This window comes from Argiope bruennichi, chromosome 10, assembly GCF_947563725.1.
Source record: "Argiope bruennichi chromosome 10, qqArgBrue1.1, whole genome shotgun sequence".
In the NCBI taxonomy this organism is placed as follows: domain Eukaryota; kingdom Metazoa; phylum Arthropoda; class Arachnida; order Araneae; family Araneidae; genus Argiope; species Argiope bruennichi.
In genome coordinates this window covers 22,791,243-22,801,032 of record NC_079160.1, presented here as the reverse complement: position 1 = coordinate 22,801,032, position 9,790 = coordinate 22,791,243, and the positions used below count along the sequence as shown (strand labels likewise).

The following is a 9,790-nucleotide window of genomic DNA, read 5'->3' as shown; positions in this document are numbered from 1 at the left end:
TGGTTCTTATTTTTCACTTTCAAATGACAACAGTTCTTTAGGGCCTTTACCTTAGACGGTAATCTTTCCAGGAACCACAAAAATGAATAGTCTTTTCAACAGAATAGAGATCGAATTATTATCGACTTGGCATATATTCGTTTTTCTCCGTCGAGGTTCCGTAGTGTAGTGGTTATCACGTTCGCTTTACACGCGAAAGGCCCCCGGTACGATCCCGGGCGGAACCAGCCCGATTACATGGTGAGGGATGTCTTTTTTTAGTTCTGTTAAGGAACATGTATTAGCAATCTAAAGTGCTGAAAACTTAAAGAAAATTCTACGAACGAGACGACTCGGAAATGTTCTTTCAAATGCCAGAAACATGGAATTCTGAGGGAAGATCTAACCCTTCCCGTCGGTTCCGTAGTGTAGTGGTCATCACGTTCGCCTCACACGCGAAAGGTCCCCGGTTCGATCCCGGGCGGAACCATACATTCGTGGTTCTTATTTTTCACTTTCAAATGACAACAGTTCTTTAGGGCCTTTACCTTAGACGGTAATCTTTCCAGGAACCACAAAAATGAATAGTCTTTTCAACAGAATAGAGATCGAATTATTATCGACTTGGCATATATTCGTTTTTCACCGTAGAGGTTCCGTAGTGTAGTGGTTATCACGTTCGCTTTACACGCGAAAGGCCCCCGGTTCGATCCCGGGCGGAACCAGCCCGGTTGCATGGTGAGGGATGTCTTTTTTTAGTTCTGTTAAGGAACATGTATTAGCAATCTAAAGTGCTGAAAACTTAAAGAAAATTCTACGAACGAGACGACTCGGAAATGTTCTTTCAAATGCCAGAAACATGGAATTCTGAGGGAAGATCTAACTTTTCTCGTCGGTTCCGTAGTGTAGTGGTCATCACGTTCGCCTCACACGCGAAAGGTCCCCGGTTCCATCCCGGGCGGAAACATACATTCGTGGTTCTTATTTTTCACTTTCAAATGACAACAGTTCTTTAGGGCCTTTAACTTAGACGGTAATCTTTCCATTAACCACAAAAATGAATAGTCTTTTCAACAGAATAGAGATCGAATTATTATCGACTTGGCATATATTCGTTTTTCACCGTAGAGGTTCCGTAGTGTAGTGGTTATCACGTTCGCTTTACACGCGAACGGCCTCCGGTTCGATCCCGGGCGGAACCAGCCCGATTACATGGTGAGGGATGTCTTTTTTTAGTTCTGTTAAGGAACATGTATTAGCAATCTAAAGTGCTGAAAACTTAAAGAAAATTCTACGAACGGGATGACTCGGAAATGTTCTTTCAAATGCCAGAAACATGGAATTCTGAGGGAAGATCTAACCCTTCCCGTCGGTTCCGTAGTGTAGTGGTCATCACGTTCGCCTCACACGCGAAAGGTCCCCGGTTCGATCCCGGGCGGAACCATACATTCGTGGTTCTTATTTTTCACTTTCAAATGACAACAGTTCTTTAGGGCCTTTACCTTAGACGGTAATCTTTCCAGGAACCACAAAAATGAATAGTCTTTTCAACAGAATGGAGATCGAATTATTATCGACTTGGCATATATTCGTTTTTCACCGTAGAGGTTCCGTAGTGTAGTGGTTATCACGTTCGCTTTACACGCGAAAGGCCCCCGGTTTGATCCCGGGCGGAACCAGCCCGGTTGCATGGTGAGGGATGTCTTTTTTTAGTTCTGTTAAGGAACATGTATTAGCAATCTAAAGTGCTGAAAACTTAAAGAAAATTCTACGAACGAGACGACTCGGAAATGTTCTTTCAAATGCCAGAAACATGGAATTCTGAGGGAAGATCTAACCCTTCCCGTCGGTTCCGTAGTGTAGTTTTCATCACGTTCGCCTCACACGCGAAAGGTCCCCGGTTCGATCCCGGGCGGAACCATACATTCGTGGTTCTTATTTTTCACTTTCAAATGACAACAGTTCTTTAGGGCCTTTACCTCAGACGGTAATCTTTCCAGGAACCACAAAAAGGAATAGTCTTTTCAACAGAATAGAGATCGAATTATTATCGACTTGGCATATATTCGTTTTTCTCCGTCGAGGTTCCGTAGTGTAGTGGTTATCACGTTCGCTTTACACGCGAAAGGCCCCCGGTTCGATCCCGGGCGGAACCAGCCCGATTACATGGTGAGGGATGTCTTTTTTTAGTTCTGTTAAGAAACATGTATTAGCAATCTAAAGTGCTGAAAACTTAAAAAAAATTCTACGAACGAGACGACTGGGAAATGTTCTTTCAAATGACAGAAACATGGAATTCTGAGGGAAGATCTAACCCTTCCCGTCGGTTCCGTAGTGTAGTGGTAATCACGTTCGCCTCACACGCGAAAGGCCCCCGGTTCGATCCCGGGCGGAACCATACATTCGTGGTTCTTATTTTTCACTTTCAAATGACAACAGTTCTTTAGGGCCTTTACCTTAGACGGTAATCTTTCCAGGAACCACAAAAATGAATAGTCTTTTCAACAGAATAGAGATCGAATTATTATCGACTTGGCATATATTCGTTTTTCCCCGTCGAGGTTCCGTAGTGTAGTGGTTATCACGTTCGCTTTACACGCGAACGGCCCCCGGTTCGATCCCGGGCGGAACCAGCCCGATTACATGGTGAGTGATGTCTTTTTTAAGTTCTGTTAAGGAACATGTATTAGCAATCTAAAGTGCTGAAAACTTAAAGAAAATTCTACGAACGAGACGACTCGGAAATGTTCTTTCAAATGCCGGAAACATGGAATTCTGAGGGAAGATCTAACCCTTCCCGTCGGTTCCGTAGTGTAGTGGTCATCATGTTCGCCTCACACGCGAAAGGTCCTCGGTTCGATCCAGGGCGGAACCATACATTCGTGGTTCTTATTTTTCACTTTCAAATGACAACAGTTCTTTAGGGCCTTTACCTTAGATGGTAATCTTTCCAGGAACCACAAAAATGAATAGTCTTTTCAACAGAATAGAGATCGAATTATTATCGACTTGGCATATATTCGTTTTTCTCCGTCGAGGTTCCGTAGTGCAGTGGTTATCACGTTCGCTTTACACGCGAAAGGCCACCGGTACGATCCCGGGCGGAACCAGCCCGATTACATGGTGAGGGATGTCTTTTTTTAGTTCTGTTAAGGAACATGTATTAGCAATCTAAAGTGCTGAAAACTTAAAGAAAATTCTACGAACGAGATGACTCGGAAATGTTCTTTCAAATGCCAGAAACATGGAATTCTGAGGGAAGATCTAACCCTTCCCGTCGGTTCCGTAGTGTAGTGGTCATCACGTTCGCCTCACACGCGAAAGGTCCCCGGTTCGATCCCGGGCGGAACCATACATTCGTGGTTCTTATTTTTCACTTTCAAATGACAACAGTTCTTTAGGGCCTTTACCTTAGACGGTAATCTTTCCAGGAACCACAAAAATGAATAGTCTTTTCAACAGAATAGAGATCGAATGATTATCGACTTGGCATATATTCGTTTTTCACCGTAGAGGTTCCGTAGTGTAGTGGTTATCACGTTCGCTTTACACGCGAAAGGCCCCCGGTTTGATCCCGGGCGGAACCAGCCCGGTTGCATGGTGAGGGATGTCTTTTTTTAGTTCTGTTAAGGAACATGTATTAGCAATCAAAAGTGCTGAAAACTTAAAGAAAATTCTACGAACGAGACGACTCGGAAATGTTCTTTCAAATGACAGAAACATGGAATTCTGAGGGAAGATCTAACCCTTCCCGTCGGTTCCGTAGTGTAGTGGTCATCACGTTCGCCCCACACGCGAAAGGCCCCCGGTTCGATCCCGGGCGGAACCATACATCCGTGGTTCTTATTTTTCACTTTCAAATGACAACAGTTCTTTAGGGCCTTTACCTCAGACGGTAATCTTTCCAGGAACCACAAAAAGGAATAGTCTTTTCAACAGAATAGAGATCGAATTATTATCGACTTGGCATATATTCGTTTTTCCCCGTCGAGGTTCCATAGTGTAGTGGTTATCACGTTCGCTTTACACGCGAAAGGCTCCCGGTTCGATCCCGGGCGGAACCAGTTTAATTACATGGTGAGGGATGTCTTTTTTTAGTTCTGTTAAGGAACATGTATTAGCAATCTAAAGTGCTGAAAACTTAAAGAAAATTCTACGAACGAGACGACACTGAAATGTTCTTTCAAATGCCAGAAACATGGAATTCTGAGGGAATATCTAACCCTTCCCGTCGGTTCCGTAGTGTAGTGGTCATCACGTTCGCCTCACACGCGAAAGGCCCCCGGTTCGATCCCGGGCGGAATCATACATTCGTGGTTCTTATTTTTCACTTTCAAATGACAACAGTTCTTTCGGGCCTTTATCTTAGACGGTAATCTTTCCAGGAACCACAAAAATGAATAGTCTTTTCAACAGAATAGAGATCGAATGATTATCGACTTAGCATATATTCGTTTTTCACCGTAGAGGTTCCGTAGTATAGTGGTTATCACGTTCGCTTTACACGCGAACGGCCCCCGGTTCGATCCCGGGCGGAACCAGCCCGATTACATGGTGAGTGATGTCTTTTTTAAGTTCTGTTAAGGAACATGTATTAGCAATCTAAAGTGCTGAAAACTTAAAGAAAATTCTACGAACGAGACGACTCGGAAATGTTCTTTCAAATGCCGGAAACATGGAATTCTGAGGGAAGATCTAACCCTTCCCGTCGGTTCCGTAGTGTAGTGGTCATCACGTTCGCCTCACACGCGAAAGGTCCTCGGTTCGATCCAGGGCGGAACCATACATTCCTGGTTCTTATTTTTCACTTTCAAATGACAACAGTTCTTTAGGGCCTTTACCTTAGACGGTAATCTTTCCAGGAACCACAAAAATGAATAGTCTTTTCAACAGAATGGAGATCGAATTATTATCGACTTGGCATATATTCGTTTTTCACCGTAGAGGTTCCGTAGTGTAGTGGTTATCACGTTCGCTTTACACGCGAAAGGCCCCCGGTTCGATCCCGGGCGGAACCAGCCCGATTACATGGTGAGGGATGTCTTTTTTTAGTTCTGTTAAGAAACATGTATTAGCAATCTAAAGTGCTGAAAACTTAAGGAAAATTCTACGAACGAGACGACTCTGAAATGTTCTTTCAAATGACAGAAACATGGAATTCTGAGGGAAGATCTAACCCTTCCCGTCGGTTCTGTAGTGTAATGGTCATCACATTCGCCTCACACGCGAAAGGTCCCCGGTTCGATCCCGGGCGGAACCATACATTCGTGGTTCTTATTTTTCACTTTCAAATGACAACAGTTCTTTAGGGCCTTTACCTTAGACGGTAATCTTTCCAGGAACCACAAAAATGAATAGTCTTTTCAACAGAATAGAGATCGAATTATTATCGACTTGGCATATATTCGTTTTTCACCGTAGAGGTTCCGTGGTGTAGTGGTTATCACGTTCGCTTTACACGCGAAAGGCCCCCGGTTCGTTCCCGGGCGGAACAAGCCCGGTTGCATGGTGAGGGATGTCTTTTTTTAGTTCTGTTCAGGAACATGTATTAGCAATCAAAAGTGCTGAAAACTTAAAAAAAATTCTACGAACGAGACGACTCGGAAATGTTCTTTCAAATGACAGAAACATGGAATTCTGAGGGAAGATCTAACCCTTCCCGTCGGTTCCGTAGTGTAGTGGTAATCACGTTCGCCTCACACGCGAAAGGCCCCCGGTTCGATCCCGGGCGGAACCATACATTCGTGGTTCTTATTTTTCACTTTCAAATGACAACAGTTCTTTAGGGCCTTTACCTTAGACGGTAATCTTTCCAGGAACCACAAAAATGAATAGTCTTTTCAACAGAATAGAGATCGAATTATTATCGACTTGGCATATATTCGTTTTTCCCCGTCGAGGTTCCGTAGTGTAGTGGTTATCACGTTCGCTTTACACGCGAAAGGCCCCCGGTTCGATCCCGGGCGGAACCAGCCCGATTACATGGTGAGGGATGTCTTTTTTTAGTTCTGTTATGGAACATGTATTAGCAATCTAAAGTGCTGAAAACTTAAAGAAAATTCTACGAACGAGACGACTCGGAAATGTTCTTTCAAATACCAGAAACATGGAATTCTGAGGGAAGATCTAACTTTTCTCGTCGGTTCCGTAGTGTAGTGGTCATCACGTTCGCCTCACACGCGAAAGGTCCCCGGTTCCATCCCGGGCGGAAACATACATTCGTGGTTCTTATTTTTCACTTTCAAATGACAACAGTTCTTTAGGGCCTTTAACATAGACGGTAATCTTTCCAGGAACCACAAAAATGAATAGTCTTTTCAACAGAATAGAGATCGAATTATTATCGACTTGGCATATATTCGTTTTTCACCGTAGAGGTTCCGTAGTGTAGTGGTTATCACGTTCGCTTTACACGCGAACGGCCCCCGGTTCGATCCCGGGCGGAACCAGCCCGATTACATGGTGAGTGATGTCTTTTTTAAGTTCTGTTAAGGAACATGTATTAGCAATCTAAAGTGCTGAAAACTTAAAGAAAATTCTACGAACGAGACGACTCGGAAATGTTCTTTCAAATGCCGGAAACATGGAATTCTGAGGGAAGATCTAACCCTTCCCGTCGGTTCCGTAGTGTAGTGGTCATCACGTTCGCCTCACACGCGAAAGGTCCTCGGTTCGATCCAGGGCGGAACTATACATTCGTGGTTCTTATTTTTCACTTTCAAATGACAACAGTTCTTTAGGGCCTTTACCTTAGACGGTAATCTTTCCAGGAACCACAAAAATGAATAGTCTTTTCAACAGAATAGAGATCGAATTATTATCGACTTGGCATATATTCGTTTTTCTCCGTCGAGGTTCCGTAGTGCAGTGGTTATCACGTTCGCTTTACACGCGAAAGGCCCCCGGTACGATCCCGGGCGGAACCAGCCCGATTACATGGTGAGGGATGTCTTTTTTTAGTTCTGTTAAGGAACATGTATTAGCAATCTAAAGTGCTGAAAACTTAAAGAAAATTCTACGATAGAGACGACTCGGAAATGTTCTTTCAAATGCCAGAAACATGGAATTCTGAGGGAAGATCTAACCCTTCCCGTCGGTTCCGTAGTGTAGTGGTCATCACGTTCGCCTCACACGCGAAAGGTCCCCGGTTCGATCCCGGGCGGAACCATACATTCGTGGTTCTTATTTTTCACTTTCAAATGACAACAGTTCTTTAGGGCCTTTACCTTAGACGGTAATCTTTCCAGGAACCACAAAAATGAATAGTCTTTTCAACAGAATGGAGATCGAATTATTATCGACTTGGCATATATTCGTTTTTCACCGTAGAGGTTCCGTAGTGTAGTGGTTATCACGTTCGCTTTACACGCGAAAGGCCCCCGGTTCGATCCCGGGCGGAACCAGCCCGATTACATGGTGAGGGATGTCTTTTTTTAGTTCTGTTAAGAAACATGTATTAGCAATCTAAAGTGCTGAAAACTTAAGGAAAATTCTACGAACGAGACGACTCTGAAATGTTCTTTCAAATGACAGAAACATGGAATTCTGAGGGAAGATCTAACCCTTCCCGTCGGTTCTGTAGTGTAATGGTCATCACATTCGCCTCACACGCGAAAGGTCCCCGGTTCGATCCCGGGCGGAACCATACATTCGTGGTTCTTATTTTTCACTTTCAAATGACAACAGTTCTTTAGGGCCTTTACCTTAGACGGTAATCTTTCCAGGAACCACAAAAATGAATAGTCTTTTCAACAGAATAGAGATCGAATTATTATCGACTTGGCATATATTCGTTTTTCACCGTAGAGGTTCCGTGGTGTAGTGGTTATCACGTTCGCTTTACACGCGAAAGGCCCCCGGTTCGTTCCCGGGCGGAACAAGCCCGGTTGCATGGTGAGGGATGTCTTTTTTTAGTTCTGTTCAGGAACATGTATTAGCAATCAAAAGTGCTGAAAACTTAAAAAAAATTCTACGAACGAGACGACTCGGAAATGTTCTTTCAAATGACAGAAACATGGAATTCTGAGGGAAGATCTAACCCTTCCCGTCGGTTCCGTAGTGTAGTGGTAATCACGTTCGCCTCACACGCGAAAGGCCCCCGGTTCGATCCCGGGCGGAACCATACATTCGTGGTTCTTATTTTTCACTTTCAAATGACAACAGTTCTTTAGGGCCTTTACCTTAGACGGTAATCTTTCCAGGAACCACAAAAATGAATAGTCTTTTCAACAGAATAGAGATCGAATTATTATCGACTTGGCATATATTCGTTTTTCCCCGTCGAGGTTCCGTAGTGTAGTGGTTATCACGTTCGCTTTACACGCGAAAGGCCCCCGGTTCGATCCCGGGCGGAACCAGCCCGATTACATGGTGAGGGATGTCTTTTTTTAGTTCTGTTATGGAACATGTATTAGCAATCTAAAGTGCTGAAAACTTAAAGAAAATTCTACGAACGAGACGACTCGGAAATGTTCTTTCAAATACCAGAAACATGGAATTCTGAGGGAAGATCTAACTTTTCTCGTCGGTTCCGTAGTGTAGTGGTCATCACGTTCGCCTCACACGCGAAAGGTCCCCGGTTCCATCCCGGGCGGAAACATACATTCGTGGTTCTTATTTTTCACTTTCAAATGACAACAGTTCTTTAGGGCCTTTAACATAGACGGTAATCTTTCCAGGAACCACAAAAATGAATAGTCTTTTCAACAGAATAGAGATCGAATTATTATCGACTTGGCATATATTCGTTTTTCACCGTAGAGGTTCCGTAGTGTAGTGGTTATCACGTTCGCTTTACACGCGAACGGCCCCCGGTTCGATCCCGGGCGGAACCAGCCCGATTACATGGTGAGTGATGTCTTTTTTAAGTTCTGTTAAGGAACATGTATTAGCAATCTAAAGTGCTGAAAACTTAAAGAAAATTCTACGAACGAGACGACTCGGAAATGTTCTTTCAAATGCCGGAAACATGGAATTCTGAGGGAAGATCTAACCCTTCCCGTCGGTTCCGTAGTGTAGTGGTCATCACGTTCGCCTCACACGCGAAAGGTCCTCGGTTCGATCCAGGGCGGAACTATACATTCGTGGTTCTTATTTTTCACTTTCAAATGACAACAGTTCTTTAGGGCCTTTACCTTAGACGGTAATCTTTCCAGGAACCACAAAAATGAAGAGTCTTTTCAACAGAATAGAGATCGAATTATTATCGACTTGGCATATATTCGTTTTTCTCCGTCGAGGTTCCGTAGTGCAGTGGTTATCACGTTCGCTTTACACGCGAAAGGCCCCCGGTACGATCCCGGGCGGAACCAGCCCGATTACATGGTGAGGGATGTCTTTTTTTAGTTCTGTTAAGGAACATGTATTAGCAATCTAAAGTGCTGAAAACTTAAAGAAAATTCTACGAACGAGACGACTCGGAAATGTTCTTTCAAATGCCAGAAACATGGAATTCTGAGGGAAGATCTAACCCTTCCCGTCGGTTCCGTAGTGTAGTGGTCATCACGTTCGCCTCACACGCGAAAGGTCCCCGGTTCGATCCCGGGCGGAACCATACATTCGTGGTTCTTATTTTTCACTTTCAAATGACAACAGTTCTTTAGGGCCTTTACCTTAGACGGTAATCTTTCCAGGAACCACAAAAATGAATAGTCTTTTCAACAGAATAGAGATCAAATTATTATCGACTTGGCATATATTCGTTTTTCCCCGTCGAGGTTCCGTAGTGTAGTGGTTATCACGTTCGCTTTACACGCGAAAGGCCCCCGGTTCGATCCCGGGCGGAACCAGCCCGGTTGCATGGTGAGGGATG

At 44.0% G+C, this 9,790-nt stretch overlaps 41 non-coding genes across 41 annotated transcripts; all 41 read left to right on the top strand.

Annotated features, from left to right (window-relative positions):
• Positions 1 to 154: 154 nt before the first annotated feature.
• On the top strand, positions 155 to 227 carry Trnav-uac (transfer RNA valine (anticodon UAC)). The gene has a single exon. It is a non-coding gene; the product is annotated as a tRNA-Val (tRNA).
• Positions 228 to 396: 169 nt separating this feature from the next.
• Trnav-cac (transfer RNA valine (anticodon CAC)) lies at positions 397 to 469 on the top strand. Its single transcript has one exon. It is a non-coding gene; the product is annotated as a tRNA-Val (tRNA).
• Positions 470 to 631: 162 nt separating this feature from the next.
• On the top strand, positions 632 to 704 carry Trnav-uac (transfer RNA valine (anticodon UAC)). Its single transcript has one exon. It is a non-coding gene; the product is annotated as a tRNA-Val (tRNA).
• Positions 705 to 873: 169 nt separating this feature from the next.
• Positions 874 to 946, top strand: Trnav-cac (transfer RNA valine (anticodon CAC)). The gene has a single exon. It is a non-coding gene; the product is annotated as a tRNA-Val (tRNA).
• Positions 947 to 1,108: 162 nt separating this feature from the next.
• On the top strand, positions 1,109 to 1,181 carry Trnav-uac (transfer RNA valine (anticodon UAC)). Its single transcript has one exon. It is a non-coding gene; the product is annotated as a tRNA-Val (tRNA).
• A 169-nt stretch (positions 1,182 to 1,350) lies between these two features.
• Positions 1,351 to 1,423, top strand: Trnav-cac (transfer RNA valine (anticodon CAC)). The gene has a single exon. It is a non-coding gene; the product is annotated as a tRNA-Val (tRNA).
• A 162-nt stretch (positions 1,424 to 1,585) lies between these two features.
• Trnav-uac (transfer RNA valine (anticodon UAC)) lies at positions 1,586 to 1,658 on the top strand. Its single transcript has one exon. It is a non-coding gene; the product is annotated as a tRNA-Val (tRNA).
• Positions 1,659 to 1,827: 169 nt separating this feature from the next.
• Positions 1,828 to 1,900, top strand: Trnav-cac (transfer RNA valine (anticodon CAC)). Its single transcript has one exon. It is a non-coding gene; the product is annotated as a tRNA-Val (tRNA).
• Positions 1,901 to 2,062: 162 nt separating this feature from the next.
• Positions 2,063 to 2,135, top strand: Trnav-uac (transfer RNA valine (anticodon UAC)). The gene has a single exon. It is a non-coding gene; the product is annotated as a tRNA-Val (tRNA).
• Positions 2,136 to 2,304: 169 nt separating this feature from the next.
• On the top strand, positions 2,305 to 2,377 carry Trnav-cac (transfer RNA valine (anticodon CAC)). The gene has a single exon. It is a non-coding gene; the product is annotated as a tRNA-Val (tRNA).
• A 162-nt stretch (positions 2,378 to 2,539) lies between these two features.
• Positions 2,540 to 2,612, top strand: Trnav-uac (transfer RNA valine (anticodon UAC)). Its single transcript has one exon. It is a non-coding gene; the product is annotated as a tRNA-Val (tRNA).
• Positions 2,613 to 2,781: 169 nt separating this feature from the next.
• Positions 2,782 to 2,854, top strand: Trnav-cac (transfer RNA valine (anticodon CAC)). The gene has a single exon. It is a non-coding gene; the product is annotated as a tRNA-Val (tRNA).
• Positions 2,855 to 3,016: 162 nt separating this feature from the next.
• Positions 3,017 to 3,089, top strand: Trnav-uac (transfer RNA valine (anticodon UAC)). The gene has a single exon. It is a non-coding gene; the product is annotated as a tRNA-Val (tRNA).
• A 169-nt stretch (positions 3,090 to 3,258) lies between these two features.
• Positions 3,259 to 3,331, top strand: Trnav-cac (transfer RNA valine (anticodon CAC)). Its single transcript has one exon. It is a non-coding gene; the product is annotated as a tRNA-Val (tRNA).
• Positions 3,332 to 3,493: 162 nt separating this feature from the next.
• On the top strand, positions 3,494 to 3,566 carry Trnav-uac (transfer RNA valine (anticodon UAC)). Its single transcript has one exon. It is a non-coding gene; the product is annotated as a tRNA-Val (tRNA).
• A 169-nt stretch (positions 3,567 to 3,735) lies between these two features.
• On the top strand, positions 3,736 to 3,808 carry Trnav-cac (transfer RNA valine (anticodon CAC)). The gene has a single exon. It is a non-coding gene; the product is annotated as a tRNA-Val (tRNA).
• A 162-nt stretch (positions 3,809 to 3,970) lies between these two features.
• Positions 3,971 to 4,043, top strand: Trnav-uac (transfer RNA valine (anticodon UAC)). The gene has a single exon. It is a non-coding gene; the product is annotated as a tRNA-Val (tRNA).
• Positions 4,044 to 4,212: 169 nt separating this feature from the next.
• Positions 4,213 to 4,285, top strand: Trnav-cac (transfer RNA valine (anticodon CAC)). The gene has a single exon. It is a non-coding gene; the product is annotated as a tRNA-Val (tRNA).
• A 162-nt stretch (positions 4,286 to 4,447) lies between these two features.
• Trnav-uac (transfer RNA valine (anticodon UAC)) lies at positions 4,448 to 4,520 on the top strand. Its single transcript has one exon. It is a non-coding gene; the product is annotated as a tRNA-Val (tRNA).
• A 169-nt stretch (positions 4,521 to 4,689) lies between these two features.
• Trnav-cac (transfer RNA valine (anticodon CAC)) lies at positions 4,690 to 4,762 on the top strand. The gene has a single exon. It is a non-coding gene; the product is annotated as a tRNA-Val (tRNA).
• Positions 4,763 to 4,924: 162 nt separating this feature from the next.
• Trnav-uac (transfer RNA valine (anticodon UAC)) lies at positions 4,925 to 4,997 on the top strand. The gene has a single exon. It is a non-coding gene; the product is annotated as a tRNA-Val (tRNA).
• Positions 4,998 to 5,166: 169 nt separating this feature from the next.
• On the top strand, positions 5,167 to 5,239 carry Trnav-cac (transfer RNA valine (anticodon CAC)). The gene has a single exon. It is a non-coding gene; the product is annotated as a tRNA-Val (tRNA).
• Positions 5,240 to 5,401: 162 nt separating this feature from the next.
• Positions 5,402 to 5,474, top strand: Trnav-uac (transfer RNA valine (anticodon UAC)). Its single transcript has one exon. It is a non-coding gene; the product is annotated as a tRNA-Val (tRNA).
• Positions 5,475 to 5,643: 169 nt separating this feature from the next.
• On the top strand, positions 5,644 to 5,716 carry Trnav-cac (transfer RNA valine (anticodon CAC)). The gene has a single exon. It is a non-coding gene; the product is annotated as a tRNA-Val (tRNA).
• Positions 5,717 to 5,878: 162 nt separating this feature from the next.
• Positions 5,879 to 5,951, top strand: Trnav-uac (transfer RNA valine (anticodon UAC)). Its single transcript has one exon. It is a non-coding gene; the product is annotated as a tRNA-Val (tRNA).
• Positions 5,952 to 6,120: 169 nt separating this feature from the next.
• On the top strand, positions 6,121 to 6,193 carry Trnav-cac (transfer RNA valine (anticodon CAC)). Its single transcript has one exon. It is a non-coding gene; the product is annotated as a tRNA-Val (tRNA).
• Positions 6,194 to 6,355: 162 nt separating this feature from the next.
• Positions 6,356 to 6,428, top strand: Trnav-uac (transfer RNA valine (anticodon UAC)). The gene has a single exon. It is a non-coding gene; the product is annotated as a tRNA-Val (tRNA).
• Positions 6,429 to 6,597: 169 nt separating this feature from the next.
• On the top strand, positions 6,598 to 6,670 carry Trnav-cac (transfer RNA valine (anticodon CAC)). Its single transcript has one exon. It is a non-coding gene; the product is annotated as a tRNA-Val (tRNA).
• A 162-nt stretch (positions 6,671 to 6,832) lies between these two features.
• Trnav-uac (transfer RNA valine (anticodon UAC)) lies at positions 6,833 to 6,905 on the top strand. Its single transcript has one exon. It is a non-coding gene; the product is annotated as a tRNA-Val (tRNA).
• A 169-nt stretch (positions 6,906 to 7,074) lies between these two features.
• Positions 7,075 to 7,147, top strand: Trnav-cac (transfer RNA valine (anticodon CAC)). The gene has a single exon. It is a non-coding gene; the product is annotated as a tRNA-Val (tRNA).
• A 162-nt stretch (positions 7,148 to 7,309) lies between these two features.
• Trnav-uac (transfer RNA valine (anticodon UAC)) lies at positions 7,310 to 7,382 on the top strand. Its single transcript has one exon. It is a non-coding gene; the product is annotated as a tRNA-Val (tRNA).
• Positions 7,383 to 7,551: 169 nt separating this feature from the next.
• On the top strand, positions 7,552 to 7,624 carry Trnav-cac (transfer RNA valine (anticodon CAC)). The gene has a single exon. It is a non-coding gene; the product is annotated as a tRNA-Val (tRNA).
• Positions 7,625 to 7,786: 162 nt separating this feature from the next.
• Positions 7,787 to 7,859, top strand: Trnav-uac (transfer RNA valine (anticodon UAC)). The gene has a single exon. It is a non-coding gene; the product is annotated as a tRNA-Val (tRNA).
• A 169-nt stretch (positions 7,860 to 8,028) lies between these two features.
• On the top strand, positions 8,029 to 8,101 carry Trnav-cac (transfer RNA valine (anticodon CAC)). Its single transcript has one exon. It is a non-coding gene; the product is annotated as a tRNA-Val (tRNA).
• Positions 8,102 to 8,263: 162 nt separating this feature from the next.
• On the top strand, positions 8,264 to 8,336 carry Trnav-uac (transfer RNA valine (anticodon UAC)). The gene has a single exon. It is a non-coding gene; the product is annotated as a tRNA-Val (tRNA).
• Positions 8,337 to 8,505: 169 nt separating this feature from the next.
• On the top strand, positions 8,506 to 8,578 carry Trnav-cac (transfer RNA valine (anticodon CAC)). The gene has a single exon. It is a non-coding gene; the product is annotated as a tRNA-Val (tRNA).
• A 162-nt stretch (positions 8,579 to 8,740) lies between these two features.
• Positions 8,741 to 8,813, top strand: Trnav-uac (transfer RNA valine (anticodon UAC)). The gene has a single exon. It is a non-coding gene; the product is annotated as a tRNA-Val (tRNA).
• A 169-nt stretch (positions 8,814 to 8,982) lies between these two features.
• On the top strand, positions 8,983 to 9,055 carry Trnav-cac (transfer RNA valine (anticodon CAC)). The gene has a single exon. It is a non-coding gene; the product is annotated as a tRNA-Val (tRNA).
• Positions 9,056 to 9,217: 162 nt separating this feature from the next.
• On the top strand, positions 9,218 to 9,290 carry Trnav-uac (transfer RNA valine (anticodon UAC)). The gene has a single exon. It is a non-coding gene; the product is annotated as a tRNA-Val (tRNA).
• A 169-nt stretch (positions 9,291 to 9,459) lies between these two features.
• On the top strand, positions 9,460 to 9,532 carry Trnav-cac (transfer RNA valine (anticodon CAC)). Its single transcript has one exon. It is a non-coding gene; the product is annotated as a tRNA-Val (tRNA).
• A 162-nt stretch (positions 9,533 to 9,694) lies between these two features.
• Positions 9,695 to 9,767, top strand: Trnav-uac (transfer RNA valine (anticodon UAC)). Its single transcript has one exon. It is a non-coding gene; the product is annotated as a tRNA-Val (tRNA).
• Positions 9,768 to 9,790: the final 23 nt, after the last annotated feature.